The sequence below is a fragment of the Eulemur rufifrons genome, chromosome 8 (assembly GCF_041146395.1).
Source record: "Eulemur rufifrons isolate Redbay chromosome 8, OSU_ERuf_1, whole genome shotgun sequence".
In the NCBI taxonomy this organism is placed as follows: Eukaryota; Metazoa; Chordata; class Mammalia; order Primates; family Lemuridae; genus Eulemur; species Eulemur rufifrons.
The window spans coordinates 48354906-48375007 of record NC_090990.1 but is presented as its reverse complement, the minus strand read 5'-3'; the positions used below and the strand labels follow the sequence as shown (position 1 = coordinate 48375007).

The following is a 20102-nucleotide window of genomic DNA, read 5'->3' as shown; positions in this document are numbered from 1 at the left end:
TGCAACTACTCAACTCTGGCATTGTAGCACGGCGGCAGTCATGAACAACGTGTGAATGATTGCGTGTGGACACATTCCAACAGAACTTTATTTGCAAAATCAGGCTCCAGGTCAGATTTGGCCTGCAGGCCTTAGTCTGCCAACTCCTGATCTAAAAGACTCTGGTTTTATTTCCCAAAAGCCTTCGTTAGCTTATTAGAATTGATCCTAACCTGGACCTAAGGAGGCAGAGCCAAAAGTGAGGCCACTCTTCTTCCCACATGCACTGCCTGAGCCAGCCAGACTTTCTAGATCATGTGTCACTCAGTGAGTACAGACGAGAATCCAAAACACACCAGAAAGGTGAACAGAACCTTCGCTTGTCAGCGTCATAAGAAACCTTGCGTCTCTAAGGCCGTCACCTCACAGATGAGGAGACTGCACCCCAAAGAAGTGTCGTTCTGTGTCCCTGTTCACCAGGGAACTAGCAGAACTGGGGTTAGAAACACACCTCCAGTCCTGAAGAACATGGTCCTTCCTATTATACCATAGTGTCCCTTTCCAGATGGAGGGAGAGGTTTCCCTGTAAGTTCTACCAGAAGCTTCTGCCCACAGAAGCCTGCAGGGTTTGGGCAAAAAGATAGACCACCAGCATCTCCTTGGCCAAATGGGGTTTGTAACAACTCACTCCCATGAGGAGACACAAAACCTTGATTTTATTCATTTATTTATCTTTTTTTTTTTTTTTGAGACAGGGTCTCACTGTGTCACCCAGGGAGGAGTGCAGTGGTATCATCACAGCTCACTGCAACCTTGAACTCCTGGGCTCAAGGGATCTTCCCACCTCAAACCTCCCCATGTACTGAGATCATAGGCATGAGCCACCTTGCCCTGCCAAAATCTTGATTTTAAAAGTAACCTAAAAAAATAAATAAATAAAAATAAAAGTAACCTAAACAGCTGGCTCGATTTCTCACAGTTAATTGCTTGACAATTTTAGGGGCATTGATCATTAACTCCTCTCCATTCAGGGGGTGTCCAGCACAGGCAGCTTAGCTCCTGGCCACTCTGAATCTGGGCTTTTCCTGCACTGCCCCGGCCGTGTAAAGGGTGTTCATGTCTTTCCATGTGCAGCCCACTTTAAAGGAAAAGGTGCTCAGAGCACACAATTATTATAATCAGATGAGTATGGACTTATCTTTTTGCCCCTCTCCCCAGCCCATATCCATCCAAGTTAAAGCAAATTATATATTAACCTCAACCCCATAGTTTTCTACAGTTCATTGGTTCTGTAGCCTCTCGGCACTTCCTGTCTCTCTTAGGGTCAGTTTCCAGACACACAGTTCAGGTTTCTGACACCCCAGTGGAACCAAGGAGAGACCAGATAGTCCATGTGAGTCCCTGGGATCCACATTCAGGAGTTCTGGCCTTTTCGGCAAGCATGTCTTTCTCTATCATTTGCAATTATTTTCCTACAGAGAGGTTATTTACTTCCTAAAAGATTAAGTTTAGAATCTGTAGACTAGCAAGCACATCAAGCCATTTGTGGTCCAGCATTATTTCCCAAAATAGCCTCTATGGGTTCCCCCCAAAACCCTTGCTCCAGCTAAATGAACTACTAGCCACCCCGCAGAGGCACCACCTGTTTCCCACCTGCATACCTTTGCATATGCAGATCCCTCCACCTGGTCTGCCCTTTCCTCCTCCTCTTCCTGGCAGTCACCTTCAAGACCCTTCAATATGCAGCTCAAATACCATCTTTTCTGTGAAGCCTTCTCTGATGTCCTCAAGGCAGCTAATCAGTCCCTTTTCTCCAAAACCACAACACTTCATACCATTTATGACACTGCATTACATGATTTAGATTATATGTATTTGTCCCCTTCCCATCTATCTGCTCTTTAAAGGATGAACTGTGTCTTTTCATATCCAGACCTCAGCACTGGGTCTGGACATGTGGTTCAGTGAAGACACGCAGCACGTCTCCTACTTCCCTGTGATTCCCTAAGGCACATAAGAGATTCAGGGCTAGACAATTTGGAAGGCATCTACAAAAAAGAGAAAAGAGAAAGCTTTAGAATGTTCCTAAAAGTATCTCTTGACTTCTCTGGTTTCCTAAGAAGCAACGTTCTTTCCCCAAATCAACCCAAAGGGTCTGTGACCAAATCCACTCACCTGCTGATAATTTCCCAGCACACCTATAAAATGAACATATGCACTAAATTCTCAAAATAGGTTTCTAGTTTCTTGCTTGAATACATTCTTTCTGAGCAGAACAATGTTTTTCCTTCCTCTACACGAACACCTGGAACCTGGGCAAGTTGCCTGCCTGTATAGTATTGGAATCCAAGGGCTGGCAATTTAAACCACTGATGCATTTCTTTGTTTTATGAAATTTCTCCTGTAAAATGAGTTTGCCAGAATTGAACTCTGTGTACCTTCTTTGTCAGCATCTCAGAGCACCTTCTTTGAGCTTCTCGTGTGCCTTGCTTTAAGAAAATCGAAAATCTGAAAGGTTAAATGTCCAAAGTATTTTTGACTTCGGAAAGATATAGAAGATGATTTTTAGTTTATGAAGATTTTCTTACACAGATACCCACTGCCTGAAGTGACATATGCTCATAAGCAGCTTTCTTTCTTCCATCAAAAGGAGAGAGACTCATTTGATGAAATCTGACCCGCCCGCAGTCCCTCTGAGTAGGTGCCATACCAGAAATGAACTCAAGTTGTTTTAAGCATCTTCCCTCGACACAGATAAGGGCAGTTCCTCAGTGCTAGGCTCTTTTGAAACTCTCTATTCCCCAGAGGAACAAATGCAATGCATATACCATACACAAGATGCTAATTCAAACATAATTTGCAAGCAGACTAGGTATTTCAGACACATTGTCTTAGAATCTCTTCAGCTATGAAAATAGAGGCTTCCACTCAAGGAACCTCCCTCCTGCTGCTCTTCCTGGAAGATGTTCTGTCTTGTGCTACCCCTTTGTTCCCAAACTTACCACAGACATTCTACATGGCAGTTGTCACACTGTGGAGCCCTCACTGGTTTACCTCTCCATCTCCCTCTTCGGGGCAGAGAGCTCATTTATGCATCCCCGGTACCCAGTTTGGCTCATACACAGAAGTACTTAATAAGTATTTGCTGGAGGTTTCTGACTGCCCTGACACTACCTTTTCCAGATCACCTGCAGACTCCAGGATAGCTACGCCCTGCCTGGAATTGGCTATGGCCCCAAAGAAAGTACTTAAGACCATGAAGCAGCAGGTGGTCTCAGAATCAACATCCCCTTGTAGTCAGTTCCAGGTGGCCATGGATCAAGTTGTGTGACAAGATGACTACATCTAGCCCCAGGGTCCCTACTGATAATTATCTATATTCTTTTGAAAACATCTTATCTTCCCAGAATCTGGCTCAACTGGGATAAGAACTACAGCTCTTCTTGGCAATACTCAAGTAGGTGGCTTATATTCTTTAAGAAAAAACAAAAACATAAATCAAAGCTAGTTTTCCTACATATGACTGCTGACAGGCACTATAGATTGGTTCACTCATTCCTCCCCTTTCCTATCCCTTTTCTGTTTTCCTCAACTATAGAACCTGGAAAATGAAACTAATTCGCAGCCTCTTGCAGCTAGAGAGACCCACACAACACAGTTCTGGCCAATAAAATACAGGTAAAAGTCACTTGGGAGACTCCCTTTCCCAATGTAAATGTGTGTGCTGACTACCATTAAAGCTAAAAGATAGTAAGGTGAGGCAGAAATTCATTCATCCATTTAACAGACATTTACTAACACTTCCCGAATTAATTAGAACACAGACTAAACTATAATACTATAAAAAGAAACCCAAAGATACAAAAGCTTAAACAAGATAGAATTATATTTGTCCTCATGTAAAAGTTTTTTTTACAGATTAAAAATAGTTCAGGTATTCAGTCCAGGGTCCCAATGACAGCTCAATGATGATGAAGACCCAGGCTCTCTCCATTTTGTCGCTCTGCCATCCCCAAAGTGTCACCTTTACTCATATGGTTAAAGATGGCTCATCTGCACTCCAGCCCGAGAGAAGAAGAAAAAATAGGAGATGGCTCACTGCCTTCCTTTTAGAAGCACAACTTGGAAGTTACGCTTATCACACACCTGCTCATGTCATGTCCCTTTGGCCAGAACTTCACATGACCATATTCAGCTGCAAGGAAGGCTGGGAAATGTACCCAGCTAAAGCTCCTATTACTACAGAAGAAGGAGGAGGAGGAGGAAGAAAAAAAGGAGAGGAGGTATTGAAGGAAGAGGAAGAAGAGGAGGGAAGAGAGGAGGAGGAGAACTACTGTGACTACTACTACTAACAACAATAACACTGGGAAGAGCAAGTAGCAGCCTCTGCCACACTTCTATATGCCAGGCACTGTGCTATGTCCTGGGGACAGAGATGAATAAATCTTAGTCTCTCCCCTCAAGAAGCTCAGAGTTATTATTACAAGGTGAAAAGTGTCCATGCACCTTTGCATCACCAGAGACCACCACAGATCCCTGCATTGTATTGCCATTTAGCCAATAGTTATTGATGCCAATCAGGAGCAATGGCAAATAGTCCTCCTGGGACCAATACGCACCTGGTACTAAACTGGGACTTGGGAAACAACCAAGGATAGGGCATCATCCCTGCCTTCAGGAGTGCCCAGTCTAGACAAGGAAACAAGATGGGATATATGCATGGAAAGATGAAACAACAAAAAATTGCAAAGCCCATAGCCAAGTCAGGGAAAGCTCTCTGAAGCCCAGTAGAGCCAGAAATGGCTCTGGATGAGGAAGAATGACATCGGGTGACTCATGCTAGCAGGACAGATCTTAGGTGAGATGCTGGGATAGGTGAAGGCAGGGCAACTAGAAGACCGATGCTAGCAAAAGGTCAGCACACGGGAGACCCCTGCTTAGCCCAGCCGAGTGTTGGAAGGCATTGCCCCCTTCCTTCAGCAGGCAGAAATTGTCCTAGGTAATCCCAGCATACAGCTGCTGCTCCCCCAAGAGAGACAGGCACTGAACCTTTATTTTCCAAACACAAGCCAGCCACCCCCACCTCACCCATCATTAGTGATTTCATGGTCCCAGTTAAAACAGCATTTCCCCAAAGCAATTTTCCCAGAAGTGGCAGAAGGGCAGAGATTAGCTGCAGGTTGCCATGGAGAGCCTCAGAAGACCATCTGTCCTGGCTGGTTTAGACTTTCATCTCCCTCAAGGTTATTTCTTAGGGTCAGATGCTCTCAAAAGTCCCTCCCAGGCATAAGATTCTGAGAAACTAAATTGGAACCCCAAGATCTAAAACCTCCTAGGATAAAAGTGAGGAATACCCTGAGCAAATTAAGGAAGAAGTCATTTATGCAAAGGATCCAGTACAGTGCCTGACAAATTATAGGCCCTCAAAAGAGAGTTGTTACTGTCATTTTTTTGTTTTGTTTTTGTTTCTGTGTCTATATTCATAGCCCATCTCAATCCAGAGAGATTTTCAAGTGACTTACAATACAACAAACAATATAGTAACAAGAATTTTTGAGTCAGAGCCAGTGAATCTACCAACAAGACGAGGAAAAAAAAAACTAGGAAAACAGTACAAAGACACAAAAGTCACAATATTCTAAATGGAAACTAACCCTAAATTACAAATTTCCCCTGAGTCTCCTTGAGATAAAAGCAAAAAGAAAAAAAACTAAATTATTTACAAAATTTAAATTGTGTGAAACGCACAAACAAGCTAACAACAAAACCCCAAGAACTCAGTCCAAAATTTTGCTGAGCAGTATGCTAGTTCCAAGGGACTTAACCAGGCTATGTAAAAAGTTAAGAGAAAGTCAGGGGGTGGGGGGTGGGGGCCATAGATAATAAACTGAGGAATTACTGGACTAAACAAAGTCAAACCCATTGTTGCAGGGTTTTTCCAAAATTTTAATGTGTTCATTATAAATCTCCAAAAGAGCAGTAAAATTGTGCCTTACTTACACAGCCAAGGAGCACTCATTTTAATGAAGCATCTTATACATTGGTTGCTTGGATCCCAAGTGGATGATTGGACAGTCCCCACTATAATTTTATTATCATGATAAGACAGGTCAAGCTACTACTCTTTACCAAGAGGTCATCTTTTTTTGCTTTTTTAGAAGAAACAAGAACAGAGTTCTGCATCTCCCCATCTTTCCTCTCTTAATCTGGCTTGTCAGTTTCCTTCTAGGTAAGGCATTATTAGCAATCATAAAAAACTGCACTGTAGGGCATTTTACAATTTTTAAGGGACTTTACCCTCTTCCTCTTTCTGTTATCTACACATTTCTGGAGACATGGAGGATCTATATTATCATCTCCATTTTAAAAGGTTGGGAAACCGAATTCTGCAGAGGCTGAGCCTCAAGATCACCCTGCATCATTGGCTGAGCTGGGTCTGGAGCATGGGCTTCCCAACTCTGGGCTACAATCGAGGCAAAGCCTGTCCCTCTCCCTCCGGGATCCTTCCCCTCCCCATCAGGTGCTGCTTTTATCTCATTGTGTGTCTGCAGGTGGGTGGCAATGCTGCTGACTCTTTCCTGGCTCCGTTTGGGCCCTCTTCTTTCATCCATTAATTAAATCATGCACTTTTCTTATAGGGGAGTAGAATCTTCAAAAGAGGAGAACGAACCCTCCCTTTCAGAGCATTCAGGGATTAAAGTTCATCTGGCTGTGGAATGCTCACCAGGGACTAAACGCATTACTGAGAAGCAACTGCTGAAAGCCGGTGACACATTAATATGAAAATGTGAAGAGCAAGCGACAAGATGTCAGGCTCCGGCATTCCCTAGGCAGGGTCAAACAGTCCAAGGGCACCTCAGGGCGTTCACTGCAGTGACCTTAGGAGACGGCCAGCACAAGAACGCCACTGGAGGACTCGATACAGGGGTGCCTGCTCACTGTGGGGAGAGTTTGCAGCTAGGCCACAACCGTTCCCCTCTGCACTGAGGTGAAGCCAGCCCCGAGCTTGCAGAAAAGGCAGGCCTGAACACACGTCTACGTGCTGCGCCCTCATGGATTCAGCCCACGGGGGTTCTTCACTGTGGAGTCCTGGGAAGGAGGCTTTTCAAGTAATAGAACATCCGCTCAAGCACCAAACTGTTTTTTTGTTTGAAATAATTATAGATTCAGAGGAAGTTGCAAAAATAGCAAAGAGAGGTCTCCTGTGCCCTTCCCCCAGTTTTGCCCACTTGGTAACATCTTACGTAACTATAATACAACAGGAAAATCAGGACATCAACATTGGTACTTCCACAGGCCTTACTCAGATTTGACCGGTTCAACATGTATTCATGTGTGTCTATATAGTTCTGCGCAACTTTATCACAGGTAGATTCAAGGAACCACCATTACAGCCACGATAGGGAATTCCTCCAACACCACAGGGGTGCTTTGTGCGCCCCCTATAGAGCGGCAGTCACCTCGGTCCCGGACACCTCCCCACCCCCTCAACCCCCTGGCCCCAACCCTGGCAACCAGTAATCTGTTCTCTAGCTCTTTAATTTTGTTATTTGGGGAATGTTTTTATAAACCTAACCTTTTGAGATTACTCAGCATAATCTCAAAAGGTTACATCTTTTTAATGTCACTATTTTTTATTGAGTAAAAAGTTATTTTTACTGAGTTTTGTTGAGTTTTTGTTCACTCAGCATAATTCCCTTCAGACCCATCCAAGTTGTTGAGTGTATCAATAGTTCATTTCTCTTTACTGTAGATTAGTATTCTAGGGTATGGATGTAGCACAGTTTGCTTAACCATTCACCTACTGAAGGACATTTGGGCTGTCTCCAGTTTTTGGCTATGACAAATAAAGCTGCTACGAACATGAACTATTGTCTACAGGCTTTTGTGTGGACATAAGTTTTCATTTCTTTGGGACAAATGTCCAGGAGTACAATTGCTGGGTAATATGTCAAACCTTTTTTAAAAAATATGTGTGATGGAGAATTTTCTAAATATGTATTAATATACTTCACATCCTACTCTACCCTGTTAAATACAGCATAATTTCATCTTATTTTCAATTATTTGGGGGCATTATTATAAGCTACTGAAGTCTGCCGAACTATTTGTCTCTAAATTAAATGACCCCAAAGTATTTGAGGTTTTGATCTCAAGTGTGCGCATTCCTGCATTTGTTAAAATTAATTTCCTCAAAGTCCAGAGGTGCGTTGCTCAATATATGTGGCTAGTAGGCACCTGAAATACGGCTAGCCTGACCTGAGCTGTGCCATAACGTAAAACACGCACCTGATTTTGAAGATTTAGCAAAAAAAATACAAAATATCTCAATAATTTAGATTAATTATATGTTGAACTGATGATATTTAATTCTCACCAAAATAATAGCAAAGATTAAAGAAAATATATTATAAAATTAATTTCACTGGTTTCTTTTTACTTTTCTAATGTGGCTAGTGGTAAATTTAAAATTACATATGTGGCTCACATTATAATTTTATTGGACAGCACTGGTCCTCTGAGAGGAGTTTTATTTGTCGGTTTATTTGCTTGCAGATTGCTAGAGGTCATCAATGTCTAACAGTGACATACACAGTATGTTACTGTTACTTATACGCCCTATGACATTAACATAATGCCATAAGAAAATTATATATCTGAATAAAACCAAAGTCTCATCACTGCTTTCAAAAACAGCATAAAAAGTGGCACTGGAGAAGAATGGATAGAGATCTGGCTTAAGACTCTGAAAAATCTGAATTCTAGTTCCAATGCACCTTCAATGAAATTACTTATTCATGTTCCACGCAATTCAACTTCTATGAACCATTTTCTTACCTCTAAGTTCTTGCCTTGCCTATTTCATGAATGTTATAAAAATTAAATGAGATCATCAATTGAAAGTATTTTGATAACTATAAAGTAGCATGCAAATATAAATGGAGACTTTTTTTTAACCAATCTCCACATAACTAACTCATTGGATTAGTCAGTCCTCTCCATTCCCTCTATAAAGCGTCCTACGCGGTGACTTTGGGTGCTCTGTGGGTGCTCCAGGACAAGCCACACACTGCTTCCACCTCTTAAGTTTTACTCTGACAAGAATAAGTGGGATTTGGTCCCAAAGCTGAGTATATAGTTATATAACAGTTACACACACACACACACACACACATTTAGAAATTATGTACTTTACAGAATGTTAACCGATGAAACAAGAGTATGAAAAGAGAGTTGTTACTTCTGTAAAAACTAAGTCAAATTCTTTGGAAAGGTGAATAAAAATAATTCCCCCCCAAAACAATTGTCACTGTATTAACTGTGAGATAAGGATAAACAGTTGGGGAATATAAATATCTAAAAAGAGTTCTCCATTTAAAGTGATTTGCATGTGTCTTTAAATTTCTAATCCACTTTAGAGAAAACTGGATAGCACAGAAGATGTATTGTAAGCAAGGTGTGCAAGTGAGAGCAGACAGCATCCTCCAAACATCAGACCCAGCTCAAAGGAAAAGCCCAGATCAAGCACCACGAGACTAAATGAATGTACAAGTGGGCATTTAAAATGAAATGAAATGCTTGATTTCATTTCTTCACTATTTCTTCACTCCCTATTTTAACTGACCTTTTACATTAACTATCTAACTAGTGCTGGATAAAAAGGCTACTACTTAACCATTATTAGCAGAATGAAGGGGAGGAAGGAACTTTAGAAAGAAAATAGAAGTGATTCAGTGATGTTTGAAAAATAGATCATGGCCATAATAAATAGAGCTCCATAACACTTATGTCCATGTTAAAAGTAGAAGATTCAAAAACAGGTTAAAATGTGAGGAGTTAAAAGCTATTGATTCTTTAAGGTCACTCATTAAATCATACAAAAGACATAAAGTCAATGCAAAATTACAACCTTGTAATAATGATAATACAGCAATTCTCCATGATAAGTAATTGAACCATCTGCACTAGGACTCAGAGAAAATAACATCAGTAACAAATATTAATAATATTTATTAAAATCCTACCATATGTGAAGAGCACTACATTGTTTCATTTAATCCTCACCAAAAAAAAAAAAAATAGCAAAACACACAACATATACTTTTTTTTTTTTTTTTTTGAGACAGAGTGTCGCTTTGTTGCCCCGGCTAGAGTGAGTGCCGTGGCATCAGCCTAGCTCACAGCAACCTCAAACTCCTGGGCTTAAGCGAGCCTACTGCCTCAGCCTCCCGAGTAGCTGGGACTACAGGCATGCGCCACCATGCCCGGCTAATTTTTTCTATATATATTTTAGTTGGCCAGATAATTTCTTTCTATTTTTAGTAGAGACGGGGTCTCGCTCTTGCTCAGGCTGGTCTCGAACTCCTGACCTCGAGCGATCCACCTGCCTCGGCCTCCCAGAGTGCTAGGATTACAGGCATGAGCCACCGTGCCCAGCCTAACATATACTTTTTATAGATGAAAAACATCTGCAATTAAAAGGGGTCAAGTAACACCCCCACAGTGGCAGCTTATCTCAAGGTCAGTCCAACTTAACCATGCTACATCCTAGATCTATGAAAATCCAGACTGTCGAGCCTCAAGCTTGTGAAAGTCCTCAGCCTTTCCCATCAGAGCAGTACATCTCAGATGTTAACGTGCAGGTGAATCACCTGCGGTTCTGATAAACTGCAGCATCTGATTCAGTAAGTCTGGAGAGTGTCTGAGAATCTGCATTTCCAACAAGCTCCCAGGTGACCCAGATGCTGTTGGTCCTCAGACCACTCTCTGAGTAGCACGGCTCTGTCCCAGAGTGCATCCAACCACCGTCTGTCGCAGAGGCCCTGGCTACTTCCAGGAGGCAGAGCTCATTCAGAACAGCACTGGCCTTTCCACCTCCCTATGCCCTGCTCCGCAGAAGTTTCTCACACTCAGAACAGGGCTGACTGTGCCGACACTGCGTGAGTAAGAGTCCCGGGCATCACACCGATGAAGGGCCTGCTCTGTGAAGAACAGCACCAAGAAGAATGAGAAAAAGACCCACACTTCTTGGAGCTTTTCATCTCAAATACAGAACCTACTCCTGAAAAGATACCATTATAACAAATTCACAAGCCAGTGGTAATTTCATAGGTAACAAAGCAAAATCATCTCCAAAGGAGTTGACATTGTCATCAGAATATCTTAAAGGAGTTAACACTCTTCACATTTTCAACATCCACAAGGAGAAACATGAAAGCGAAGATGGACCCAAGGTAAACCCAGGACTCAGCCCTCCTAAGTCGAAACTTCTTATCTGTCTATGCAGCATCCCTGTCTCTGAGCCTGGCTGCCTGCCCATCTCCTGAGCTGAGGAAAGGAAAATATTCACAATCCTGCCTTCATTACTAGGGGAAACGTTAGCTTCTGCTTTTAATTAAGCATTTTATACTGAGTTTCTTCTTTGACCATAAAAGATATCCAACTGCATATTTTCTAAATGATCCATACAGATCTAATAAACAATGTTTTTCCAGTAAAAAGGCAGCTCCCACTGTCTCTCTTGTCTGCCATAAAAACTTGAGCTTTCCGATATTCATTGATTTGACAAATTTTTAATGAATGTCTCTTTTATTTGTGCCAGGCTCAATACACTGCATCCTCCTGAAGATATGAAGAAGAATTGAACACCTTTCTCCCCACCCAGATCTCATTGTCCAGAGAAAGAGACAAACATGGAAATAAATAATCCCAAAAGAGTGACAGTGACTGTTTAAAAACTAAAAAAAAAAAAAAAAATTTAAAAAACAGAGGAGAGGAAGGATGGACTTTTTTCCTACTCCTGATTCAAATGCAAAACCATAATACATTTCCATTTGAAGCAGCTACGATATATAAACAGATGGAAAACAAGCAGAATTGGACAATATTCCTGAAATACACTGTGGTTAGCAATCAACAACCACAGACACTGAATGCCAGGCACTCTCAGAGGCACTCAAAGGATGGCATAGATTCCAACAACAAGGAGTTTCCAATGCCCTTGGGGAATAACATATAGAGAGATTAAAAATAACAACCACAACAAGCATTCTAGAAGTTTTTGAAACACGAGTGAAGGAAGTCAGGCAACATAGACCATGGCTAGATCATGGAGACCTGTGATCTTCCTCGGCCGTGGGCAATGGGGAGCCATTGAAGATTGTTTTTGAGGACGGGAAATGACATGATGAAAACTGTACATCAACTTTATAAGAAAAGCTGCTGTTTACTGAACTCCTACTACGTGCCAGTCACTATTATTCTGGGGGCTTCACATGTATCATCTCTAATTTTCCTAAGAGGCTTTCGAGACAGACATGCTCATCCCCCCTCTACAGATGAGGCACGTGAGGATCGAAAACATTAAGTAAATGTGTCAAGGTCACAAGGCTAACAAGTGGTGGACCTGGGGAGGTTAATCCAGCTCGTTGGATTAATAACAGGAAGAGATTACTGACGGGGAAATGAATGCAAGGCCCCCCGAATAGTCCAGCTGTGAGGTATGGTGTTGACAATGAAAATAGGAAAGCTGGTAATGCACTTCGCACAAAGATTCGTCTAGTTTTTCAGAGTAATCTAGTGATGGTTCACTATAGGGCAGCAATACAGTAGATAATTGCAATGTGTGAAGGACCTACTATGTTCTGGATATCATGTGTGCTCAGGGCTGGGGATACAAAGAAGACATGCAGAGAGGCTAGTGACTTGTCTATGGTCACAAGGCAAAATTATGGACAGAGGGACAGCAAACCACTCTGCTTTCCTTCTTCTTTATGTCAGTAGACTGCATGCTGCCTAGCTCAAGTCCATGCACAACACTGGTGCTCACCCCAAAAGGGGTCAGGTCTGTGGCCTACCCCTCTCCCAAAGGCTGCAGCCCCCACTGACTTACTCCTCAGGGGCTCTTGGTCCTGATTCTGGATGATTCTAAGCAACACTAGCTACCTAAGTTGATGGGACTAGTACAAAATAAAAATATGGAGCCCTTTATCCAAAATAATATTAAGAATTCCAATTTCCCTGCAGAACATTGAACCAACTGCGGGGCCCCAACGTGGAGGCCCTGTTCCGTTGCACAGGTTGCACACCTCTGAAGCTGGCCCTGATTCTAACCCAGTTCCTACTCCTCTGGATTGGAAACAATTGTACGTGGTGCAGAAAGGTGCCTTACTGGTTCCTAGAGAAAGACTCCTCCATTCTTATTCTCAGGATCAGGAGACCTACTGCGAAAAAGACAGCTTCTCAGTTCAGTGAGAGCCAGCATGGTGTGGGCTCATAAGTTGAAGGATGAAGCTGCTCCAAGGGCAACTTTTTCCCCTTCCATTGTATGGTTTCCAATGATTATCTGGCAGAGTATTTAGTCAAAAGGAATTTGGTCTACCCTCTCAAAGGTTATCCTTAAAATAGAGAACATGGAGGGAAAAATGAAGACTACAATCAATCCTACTTTAAAAATAACAACAAAACTGTTCCTAAATTTAATATGTGAAGCTTGGTAAAAATATTCCTAACAATAACAAACATTATTTGAGTGTTTACAATTACCAGTGACTATGCTGAATCCTCTCTAAAGATATATAGTCCTCACAACAACCTGAGATGCAATGGTAGAAACCATGTTCATTTCCTTTCATAGAAGGGCTTGACTTACTCATCTACTTCTCTTGTGAAAAAGTGTATCTATGAAATAGAGCTGAATTTCAGGTAGAGGGACACCAAAACAAAAAAACAAGCCCTACTAATTGTTGACAGTAGGCAAGTCTTTTTCCTTGCTAGGCCAGGTGTGCTCACCTGTAAATGGAGTGTTTGGCCTGCTTGCTTTTGCAGTGCTCCAGACTCTGGCAGTCTGTGACTCCCAGAGCAGGAACCCAGGAAAATTCACTCCTCTCCACTCAGCGCTCCCACACACACACTACTCCTGAGTACCAGAGAGAAAAACCACAAAGTCTGGCACAGCAGAAAGAAAACTGGTCCCACAGCCAGGACACAGGGGTTCTAGTCCTGGATCCACCAATCAGACCCTCACCGTGTGACTCAGAGCAAGTCACTTCACAGCTCTGAGCCCTGCTTTATGCATCCATAAATTGATTAACAGATACCTAAAGTCTTTCCTTTAAGGCACAGTGCCTGGCACCTAGAAAGTTCTCAACATTTGTTAGGCTTTATCATCACTATCATTATTATTTATTATGTCCTATTCCAATGGTTCCCAGAGACTTCAAATAAGAAGACTCCTTTTAGGCCGGGCGCTGTGGCTCATGCCTGTAATCCTAGCTCTTTGGGAGGCTGAGGCGGGAGGATCGCTCGAGGTCAGGAGTTTGAGACCAGCCTGAACAAGAGCGAGACCCCATCTCTACTAAAAATAGAAAGAAATGATTTGGACAGCTAAAAAATATATAGATAGATAGATAGAAAAAATTAGCCGGGCATGGTGGCGCATGCCTGTAGTCCCAGCTACTCAGGAGGCTGAGGCAGAAGGATCACTTGAGCCCAGGAGTTTGAGGTTGCTATGAGCTAGGCTGATCCCACGGCACTCTAGCCCAGGCAACAGAGTGAGACTCTGTCTCAAAAAAAAAAAAAAAAAAAAAGAAGACCTCTATTAATGCGAAAATGAAATAGAGTCCTCTTCCCATCTAATAGGTTTAACATTTACTATCAATTAATTAGGAAAATATAGACTATGAAAAGTCACTGTAATTTTTTTATTCAACTCATCAAAGCAACATTCACATATACTTGAAAAACATAAAACATTTTTGCAATCACTGATGATGCTTGAATCTCAGAACACTTGGGAGGATTCTGAGGACCCCAGGCTGGGACCCACTGCCCTGTACCACCTGCCAGCCCAGAAGGTCTCAGTCCATTGCCATCTCCACCTCCAATCACCTTCACTCCCCAGCACCTCCTCCCCGCTCCCCACTGCTCTCCCCACCATACTGCCAAGGCCTAGAATGCAAAGGAGGCAAAAAGGAAAAATACGTATACATAGCATTTGAAACTGAATGTACGGATGGCTATTCGTGCATGTTTCTGCCTTTAAGACTGTTTTCTCACAGAGTACAAACTTTTGAAAGGTAAGAGATGATACAGTCATCTCATGTAGAATGTTTGACACACAGTCTTGGATAAATTCTTCATAACCATACTTTATTAGGTCACTAAATATGAAATGTTTGATTCTGAATCAAAAGTGTACTTTATTACATCTCAAACAAGAAGCAGTACAATTAATCACAGTGTGCACCTAAACTATCGACACAGCTTTGCCATCTTAATGGTAGCTTGTTTATGCCAGCAGCGAAGAAGCCTGGAGAGCGAGTGGCGATGAAATTGCAAAAGGCATTTTCCACAGCTTGTTGAAAACTGAGTATTTTTCTTGCAAGAAGTGGTCCAAAGCCTGGAAGAAGTGCTAGTCAGTTGGTGCAAGGTCTGGTGAATACGGTGGATGGCAGAGAGTTTCCAAGTCCAGCTGCTGTAGCGTGAGCAGCGCTGTTTGTGCAACATGTGATCAAACGTTGTCTTGCAAGAGGATTGGCTTGTCTCTATTGACCAGTCTTGGCTGCTTAATCACAAGCATCCTCATCATTTCATCCAACTGGGTGCAGTAGACATCCGCTGTCATCAATTGCCTAGGTTTTATGAAGCTGTAGTGGATAATACCAGTGCTGAACCACCAAACAGACAAACAATCCACCCACCTCGGCCTCCCAGAGTGCTAGGATTACAGGCGTGAGCCACCACGCCTGGCCATCCATTAGCTTTTTTTGATGAATATTTGGTTTTGGACTGTGTTTTGGCACTTCATCTTCATCCAGTCATTGTACTGAATGCTTGCAATTGTCAAAAAGCATCCATTTTTCATCACACCTCACAATACGGTATAGAAATGGTTCACCTTTATGTCGTGACAGCAAAGAAAGGCAAGCTTCGAGATGATTTCTCTTCTGACGCTCGTTTAATTCATGTGGAATCCATCTATCCAGCTTCTTTACCTTGTCCATTTGTTTCAAATGGTCCAATATTGTTAGAATAGTAATGTCAAACCTTGCTGCTAATTCACAGGTAGATTGAGATGGATTCGCTTCCACTATAGCTTTCAGCTCATCATTATCCACCTTGCTCTCAGGTTGCCCACGTGGCTCATTTTGAAAACAGGAATTGATAGTAAGAAAATGTGTGCTCTCTTTGATTCTAACTGATGCTATTCGCTTCTGCGACTATGCTTGCTTTTAGTTGTTTGATAAATATAGTTAATCAGAATGAAAAACAGGGATAAGAGCAAAGGTAACTCCATGATAGGCTAGGCTTCCTGGATGTGAGAAGCCTAGTTCTGCTTCTGTATATATGGCTTGCTGGCTTGGTGCTTAGCGTAAGTGGAGCCATGGCAGGCTTCACTAAAGTAAAGGAAAACAAAGCCCCAGGGAGGTAACCGCAAGTTACTTCCTGATAAAGGGCTGGAGAGTCCAGGGGCCCTCCAACCAACTAAGTAGATAAGAAGAGCAAGACATGATCAGCGCATGAACGGCTTGTGCAGGGCGTGTGTTCCCAGTATCGCTTGTAACCAAAAACTAGAAGGTATGCAACAACAGCCCCCCTCCCCCGTCGGACACCCTCCTCTTCCCCTAGATGATGTTAACTACAACTGGCACCAGCGCGAAAAGCCTGAAGCTTAGAGTCAACAAACCAGGAGCCAACGCGATCAGCCACTTCTAAAAAAAGGACAAATAAACTAAAGGGGGATGAAGAGCAGACTAGTGTGTCATGTGCAGACTAGTATGCCGTGTGCAGACTAACGTGTCGTGTGCAGACTAACGTGTCGTGTGAAAACTAGCATACAGAAAAGTATAAAAGCTTAACCTTTACCCCAGGGCGGGGTACTAGTTCGTGGAGAGGCCACTGCGTTGGTGCTCTGGAATTTGGACCCTAGCTCGGGCTAGCCAATAAACTCCTTTGCCTTTTTGCAGCCTCAATGACTCTACCTCTCTGTTCCTAGGGCCAAGGGGAACCGGATCTAACAATTTCAAGATTAAAATCCCCAGAACGGAACTTCTCAAACCATCCACGTACTGTGCATTCATTAGCCACATCTTTCTCAACACTTCATTGATATCTTGAGCTGCCTGTGCAGCATTGGTTCCACAACAGATCTCATATACGAAAATAACATGAATTTTTGACTTATCTATGGTTTCACCAAAATTGCTCTAAAAAACAATTTCCAGGCCGGGCGCGGTGGCTCACGCCTGTAATCCCAGCACTCTGGGAGGCCGAGGTGGGCGGATCGCTTGAGCTCAGGAGTTCGAGACCAGCCTGAGCAAGAGCGAGACCCCATCTCTACTAAAAATAGAAAGAAATTATATGGACAGCTAAAAAAATATATATAGAAAAAATTAGCCGGGCATGGTGGCGCATGCCTGTAGTCCCAGCTACTCGGGAGGCTGAGACAGGAGGATCCCTTGAGCTCAGGAGTTTGAGGTTGCTGTGAGCTAGGCTGACGCCACGGCACTCACTCTAGCCTGGGCAACAGAGTGAGACTCTGTCTCAAAAAAAAAAAAAAAAAAAAAAAAAAAAAAAAAAAACAATTTCCAATAAAATCACAAGCCAAACCATATGTTTGAAAGAATGAGGATGTACCTTCACAATAAAAATAAAACAAGAAGTGTCAAAGTGAAATGTCAGAGATATGAAACTGTCAAACTTAGTATGTAAGGAAATTGGACATTTCATACTTAATAACCTCGTACTATACATTTGGAGAAAACACAAAATAATAGAATATTAGAGCAGGAATGGTTCTTATAGCAATGCTTATGCAGCTTTAATTTGCACACACTGTGTAGCCTTCTACCTTCCTAAAAAGAAAATTGCACACAAAGCACCTGGGGATCTTGTCAAAATGCAGATTCTGATCCAGTAGGTCAGGAGTTGAGCCTGAGGCTCTGCGTTTCTAACAAGCTCCCAGGTGATGTTGGTGCTGGTGCACAGAGCTTGTTCCAGCCTCATTGCTTGGCAGGTGAGAATCTGAGGATCAGAGAAGGCAAGTGTTTTGTCTGGGGTCACACAGTTAGTTAGAGGCAGGACTAAGAGGAGATGAACTCAGGTTTGTTGACTTTCATTCAGTCCAGAGCTCCTTCTGCTATGGCCTGATGTCATCTTTTCTCCAGAGAGGGAAGAAGTGTTTCTGGAAAAAAAAAAAATTGCACTTTCCTTTCCCATCACAGACAATGCTACACACATAAAAATATATACACACATAGAAGACACGGGCTAAATTGTAGTCTCTCCCTCAGTTTCCAGCACAGAGTGTTGCAAACAAAAGATACTACAAAAAAATAAATAGTAAGTGTTGATGAATTAATCTGATGGAGTGAAACAGAGAATATTCTGTTTATAGTAATACCTTTACCTTTTTCATCTCTTTAAAGACACCCCATACCTTCAAAACTTTCTATACTTAAATACCAGGTTTTTCCTAAAGGCATTTTCTCAATTAAAAATTAATTTAGGAAGAGAAAGTTCAAAACAAGCTATGATTCTAAATTAATATTGAGGGAGGAGATAAGGGGTCTTTATTTCAGTATCAGCAGGATATTTTATGTTCCTGAATATCCTTTGCACTAGACCGTTTAAGGCATGTGAAGTGTTTGAAGAGTTGCACTTAGCAGTCTAAGTGTTCAAACAGGGTTCAAAGCCTCCTCACCCTCCCGCCATTCAGAATCACTCCAAAGGGCTTCTGTGGCTTGGAAATGTTTTTTCACGATCTTAAGAGTTCAGAAAACCTTGCTATGTGAACTTGTTTAGCGCGGGCCAAGTACCTAGCAGGTCCACAATACATCCTCGACCCAAGTCACATCCACCATGGAGGATCGCACGTTTTCAAGGTTTTCGACAGGATTTTCTTAAAAGGTCAGAAAACATACCCTCAGAGGGAAGAAAAATGAAATGTTTAGACTTCTTATTCCATCTACCACTTTGTGAAAATTAACAAGTTCAGTGCAAATACTTTGGATTTGGATCTTGCCGCACAAGGAAATCAAGAGGACAGAAAGCTAACACCTAAAGGCAAAACTAATTTTTAAAGAGCCCTCTCCACAGGGCTTCTGATGGTTTCTAACTGGAGGAATGTAATCCATCAGCCACCCCCCCTCCCAGCCCCCCTGCAGAGCTCTGGCCTGGCTGCCAGCCCTCCCACCAGAACCTTCCTGGACAGGCCCTCCCTTCCAACCACAAATTCCCCCTCCCACAAGCAGGATTCCGACTACCCTTCACTGCTTCTTCACTGGAAACCATGGCCGGGGGAGGGGGCACAAGTCACTGTTCACATCTCTCTTGAGGAACGTATCAAAATGAATTCTAATTCCTCTGGTTATTTGTATGTCCCCATTCCCACTGCACCCCATGACCACCACTACCAGTTCTGTGAGTCTGAGGGCCCCTAGAAAACAGCAGTGTTCTGGTCCCTGTGTATCCCTGCCCCAGGACCATCCCCGGCACCCAGGCAGGATGTACAAAATGCTAGCCATTGTTACTATGTAACACGCTCCCTCCACTGCTCCCTTCTGGGTCTCTGCTTTCTCCAATGAGCTTCTGAAAACAGTTTAGGGCTGGAAGGGGCAGTCAAGCCCCCTCATTTTACAGGTGAGGAAATTAAGTAAGACCTCCGAGCGACTGCGTCAATGGTGGTGCAGCCAGTGGTCTAGCTGGAAAGAGATTCTCTGACTTCTGACCACTGGTCCTGAGCTCTCCCAGCTCCTCCTCTTTCTCTACGTCTGGGCCAGACCAGCAGGGCACAGTGGGCCACCACCAGTGAGAGAAGGAAGTTGGTTCCCACGTGGCCCAGTGCAGGAGGTAGGGAAAGCCAGTTTTGACTCCAGACTCCAGCACTGAGCAACTCAGGGTGGTTAATTCTGATCAAGGCCAGTGTGGGCCTCAGCCTCCTCACCTGGAAAATGGTGACGTTACCTTACGTTGATTAACGGCTCACCATGTGCACTCACTACATGCCAGTAGTCCATAAGTACCTATCTTATTTCATTCTCCCCAAAAGGTAATGAGGTAGGTAGGATTACTGCCCCAGATGGGGCAACCGGGGCTTTGAGGTTTGCCCAAGGTCACATTTA

The 20102-nt window shown here is 42.9% G+C and overlaps 1 protein-coding gene across 1 annotated transcript in view; it reads right to left on the bottom strand.

Moving 5' to 3' along the window:
- The window catches only part of ROR1 (receptor tyrosine kinase like orphan receptor 1), a 373290-nt gene that overhangs the window by 335899 nt on the left and 17289 nt on the right, over positions 1 to 20102 (bottom strand). The window lies entirely within an intron of this gene.